Here is a 5,580-nt window from a genome sequence, read left to right on the forward strand (position 1 = left end):
CTGGAAACAATCTGTTCAGAGTATGTAGGTTGTGCTTTAAACGCATGGGTCATACAACTCTTGCTCTCTCCTCTCAGTGCTCTCAAGGTTGTGGGAACACAGGACTAAGGATGAGTGGTGTTCCCTTCCTGAATCTGGCTCACATAAAATAAGCACAGGACTTTGTATATTCCACATGCAGAATTGCTCTTTTCCAAGTTGAGGCTAGGGGAGTTACTGGATAAACATGACTACACGAGGATACCTTGTCATTGTTAGGTGATGACAGCAGAATTTTTCATGACAGCCAGTAATGCATGTGCCTCACCTGCCCCAGGCTTGGCAGGACACCCCGATTGGGACAGGATAGGCCTTCTAGAAAGGGGACCACAGTCACTCAGTTGCCACTGAGATGATTCCTGTTGTTTTGTATTTGCTGAAGATTTCCTGATTAATATAGGGCAAGAAACCCTCAATGAGCAAATGCATTGATTATTTCTGGTTACTTTTGGAACTGGTTTACTGTGTACAGATCTGTGTTTATAGTTATTAGTTAGCTGTTTCATAGTGCAAGAATCCTAAACTCTAGTCAGATGAAAAGAAGATTCTGACTTAAGCGGACGAATTTATGTGTGACAAGTATGAACATGGATTCTGTGCTCAAGTGGCGGCTGGGACATGTTTTGTACCTACAGTTACATCCTGACCCGTTCCTGAAACCTTTCCAATTATAATTTGGGTTTTGTGTGTATGTGTGTGCACATGTGTGTGTGCAAGCACGTGTGTTGCCTATGTCTTCATTTCTGGGTATACTTCTTGAATCCAGAATTCAACTTCATGATTCTCTTCTCATTGGCCTTCCAGTGTGATTTTTGAGAAACAGTCTCTCCCCGATTCTGGAGCTCATCAGCTCTCCTAGACTCCTTCCTGGGAATCTCAAGTGTAGGGATTACCACTGTGTGCTAACGCTGCTGATATTATATGCTGGTACTGGGACACAAATCTACGTCCCACTATTGTCTGACAAGTACTCTGCCAACTGAGGAATCCCCCTAACACAATCCCTAGTTCCAGTTTCTTAGTCCCAGTGTTCGCCATGAATGTCATTCTCTGTGTATCTCATGAACTGGATGTTCTTCAGAATGTGGAAGTCCATATCTCGTTCCCCAGACTAGAGGTTAAGTGGTGTCTGTCCACTTGTGTTGATGTGACTTTGGTCTGTGCCCTGAAAAAGATGATGACCCAAGAAGAAGAACAGAGAAGTTTTCTGCCTGTTGGCCAGAACTCTCACCATTATGCTGGAAGTAACTCTTGTAGACCAGGCTGGCCTTGAACTTATGGATATCCACCTTCCTCTGCCTCCTGAGTGCTGGGATTAAAGGCATGGGCCACCACCTCCCAGCCTAGGGATTATTTAAAAGCTGATGCTGGATGGTACAGTTCAGAGAAACCTTCATTTCCAACCCCTCTCTATGAAATTTGTAAAATGGTTTCAGGAAATACCTTAGTCAGAGAGTGTTGCTCCAGCATGCTACAGTATCTGATATAGATTTGTAGCACTGGACAGATGGAAGAGGGAATCCAATATCTGTAATGTCAGCAGTTGGTAGTAGAGGCAGAATGAGCAGATGTTTGAGGTCACTCTGAGACACATAAGGCCTTCATTGAACTTCAGAATGGCCACTAGCCCTGCCTCAAAGAGTCAAAATTTAAAATACTTTAGACACACCAATCAGTCCACAAAAGTCCAATTGATTCTTTATAATTCTTTCTCCATTCTATCTCTCTCCTGTCTTTCTTCTCTCCCCCCCCATGTGTATGTGTGTGTGTGTATCTGTGATTCTTTGTATATGTATATGGGTACAATTGTGTCTGTGTACACATACATTTCTTTAATGTATATGCATGTGGAAGCCACAGCAAAACCTCATATTCACCTTGTTTATGTGACACAGGTCACTCATTCACATCAGGTCTCAGTGATTCTGCTAGGTTGGTGGCATTGACAGTGAGTAATCAGCAGATGGCTGCCTTGCCAGTGGTGGGATTCCAAGCATATGTCACCATTCCTGTTTGTCAATGGAGAGGGGGAAGACAGGAAGTCAGAACTCATGATTGCCTACCAAGCAGTGAATGGACATCACTTTTTCAAGCTTCCTTTACTTTTTTAGGAGAGGGTTTCTCTGTATAACAGCTTTTGCTACCATGGAACTCCCTTTGTGAACAAGGCCAATCTTGATCTCACAAAGATACTCCTGTCTCTGCCTCCTAAGTGTGCTTCCTTTGCTTTGGTTTTCATGTTTTCCCTAGTTTCTCTGATGTCTTTTTGTGTCTCTGAATTTCCCGAGGCAGATCTGTGCTGATGGCTGGACAGATAAAGCAGGGATATCTGAACTGAAGGCACCTTCTTAGGCTTCTTTTTTCTTGACCTATAAATTTTTTCAAATACGGTTGTAGCTTTATATCTCTTAAGGTCTCCTTTTCATTTGGCCATCCCAGACACTGTCTGTTTTCTTCCCACCAATGAGAGCCCTAGGACCATATGACCCTGAGCACAGAGGACCTTACTAGCTACTTCCTAGACTACTCATGCCAATGCAGTCAAGAAGCATCAGGTGTCCCTGTGGCCAAGCTGCAGACATGACATGTCTGTGTGCTTCAAACACAGCTACCAATAAGACATGGGTGCCCTGAATCATAGGCTGCTATAAGAGTCAATGCCAAAGCTTTTGTGTGAAATAGTTCTGAAAAATACTTGCCACGGTGAAATCAAACAGGATTAGAAAATCCTGACTCAGAAGTTATGCTGCAATATTTCAATTTACTTGGGACTGGATATCATAGGTTTATATCAATGTTAAGAGATGGATCAGGATAAAAATCAAGTGAACATTTAATAAAATACATAATAATAAAATAACAAACAGAGAAATTTCTGTGTCAGGCTTGGAAAACTTTGTTTAAACTCTGGAGAGTGGAACATAGTGGCAACATCCAGTGAAAAGTAGCCATAGCATCCATAGTACTTGAGCCAACATTCTGTTGTGGTCCCAAAGAGGCAGCTTACAACAGGTTACCCTGCTGCTCTTCAGAGATTCAAGGGACACGTGATTTTTGGCAGACTCATCTGAAGAGACAAAAAGGAAGTTGAAAACACAGGAGCTTTTAGCCAGAATGATGTGAACAAAATCACAGTTATCGCAGGTTGAGAAATATATCCTGCACATAAGAACAATCATTTATGAAAGATGAAACCTTCACCCATGTTTTTTCTCTTCCCTTTTCTTTTTTTTTTGTTAATTAGCCTTTTTATTGTTTTTTTTTATTTTTTTTTTAAATTGAAGGTCCCTTACTGGTCCTGTTTTCATGAGTGGCTGAGAACAAGGGGAAGGGGAGGGCAACCAGCTGGCAAGGGAGGATCGTTTCCACATTTCATTTACACACAGAACTAAACAGACAAGCACAGAGTCACTATTGCGGTTATAAGTTGGCAGCATGGGATGTGGGGGATGAGGAATAGGGGTGTCATTAAAAAAATAGGTCAGGCTCCACCAAAAGTGGGTGCCTGAGTGACTTGGTCTGCTTCAACCCAAGAGGAATCAGAAGATCAAAAGCAGCTTGGGAAGGCCAGAACCATCAGGGTGGAGGGAGAAGGACAGCCCAGGGGGTAGGGGGGTCATTTGGCAACTGGGGTGAAGGGATTACCCTCACCCTGCTGGGATCCCCCCAGCCCCTCATGTCTGGCAGGAAAGGGGCAGCCTGCAACATCCATGAGCAGGTCTGGGGCTGCTAGATGTTCCAGGCAGGGGCTGGAGGCGGCTCACAAAGGCTTGCACTCCAGGGAGATGACGGCACTGCCACCTAGTTTCTCTGCCAGGGTGCAGTGGTCCTTGACCTCCTCGTAACAGTTTGCTTGTAATTCATGCTTGATTCCTGTCAGCTTCTTCTTGATGGCATCCTTGGAGCTGGCGTAGATCGTTTTGCTCTTAAGAGACGCACTCTCAGCGGCCCAGAAGAGGAACACCAGGTCTCCTTTCTTGCTCTCCTTGGTCTCCTAGGTGGCATGGTAGAGAGCATAGGAGCAGTTCTGTCTGGCAGCATCTTGACAAAGGTGGTGTAGGGATCGTCCAGAGTCTGCCCCACATCTCCTACCAGGATCTCCTTGCCCTCCTCCAGGATGATGTTCTTCTTGTCCTCACTCAAGCAGAAGAGCACTGCCTTCTTGCGTTTCTTCACTTCTTCTGGCATTGAAGACTTGCGCACTTTCATGTCATTGAACACCTTGATGACACCATCAGAGACAACCACTCCAGAAGCCATGTTTCCAGAAGTTAAAGGGAGACAGGGAGAGCTAGAGAAGAACTGAGCCATTGCAGCTGCTACCGGGATCCGACTCTCTTCCTTTTCTTCATGACTCCCAGCTGTTGTGTGTGTCTGGACTCATATGTGTCTTCTGGAGCACTGCCAGTGTTCACTCCTGTGTGAGTAGGAGGGGTTCTCAAGCGTCACACTGACTTTGCTTCCTGAGACATTCTCCTTGAACTGGTAAATTGTCAAGAACTCTAGACCATCTGTACAAGGATGAAAAGGGAACTTCTCCCTTCCATCTCTATAGAGGTAGGATGATATCCTCACACTGGCATGCAAGGATTTTATGTGGCAGCTGGTTCTGAGTTCATGCTTTCATGTTTGAAGATCACCCACTTGGTTGAGTGAATCATTCCTGTCACTAGGAGGGCGATTTGATGGTTACATTCTCATCTTATGATATCTCTCAGGAGCTATTGTCAACAGAACAAATGAATAATTGACCCTGTGTGGTGGTTGATCCGCTGTTGTAGCTCTCTATGGGAAGCAAGAAAAGTTCATGGTTGAATGTGTTCCTGAGTGCTTGCAAAGGTTATTATCCATTTCCTGACATGGTAAGCAGCCTGGGGAATCAGGAAGTTGGCCCAAAAACAAAAATCATTGTTTCTTGACTTGTGTGAAGATGAGCAGTGTGGATTTGCTGTCTGAAAGGGGCAGAGAAGTAACCACATGCTTTTCTGAGGTAAGACAGAAGGGCATATGAGGCTGGTGCCTTCAAGTCTTTGAAAGGAAGTGGCCTGGCTTTATTGGAGGGTGTCCCTCAAGGATTCTATGACCTTGTCTATTAGAAACAGATTTCTTTCACATTGTCCCTGGCTAGACAACCTTTGCTTGAGGAGAGCTAACCAGACATATGTGTCACAGTCTAACCTTCCATGGTACTCAGCCTGAATTCTCTGGCTACCTGCCCACTTGCCTCCCATTCAGCTTCACCATGACAGGAAACAGATCATGATGTTAGAGTCACACAGTTTGCTATTCCCCCTGCTTTCCAAGGCCTCATGAGAAAGCTATGAAAATCACCCTTTGCTTGTTTAGATGGCTTTCTCAACACAAGGAGTTGATTGACGGGGCACTCCCTAAATTACATGGTGTCCTGCGCTGGTCCAGGACTTGTGTTCACATTGACTGCTGTGTCTATGATAGTCAGGGGTTGGAAGACACTAATGTTGAATGTCCCAAGTCTTTCAGCAAGTTGGCACAGAGGCTGTGCCATGGCTTGGTTGACAGGTT

At 44.7% G+C, this 5,580-nt stretch overlaps 1 pseudogene; it reads right to left on the minus strand.

Annotated features, from left to right (window-relative positions):
• Positions 1-3,799: 3,799 nt before the first annotated feature.
• LOC142856953 (cofilin-1 pseudogene) lies at positions 3,800-4,304 on the minus strand (annotated as a pseudogene).
• Positions 4,305-5,580: the final 1,276 nt, after the last annotated feature.

This window comes from Microtus pennsylvanicus, chromosome 9 (assembly GCF_037038515.1).
Source record: "Microtus pennsylvanicus isolate mMicPen1 chromosome 9, mMicPen1.hap1, whole genome shotgun sequence".
NCBI lineage: Eukaryota > Metazoa > Chordata > Mammalia > Rodentia > Cricetidae > Microtus > Microtus pennsylvanicus.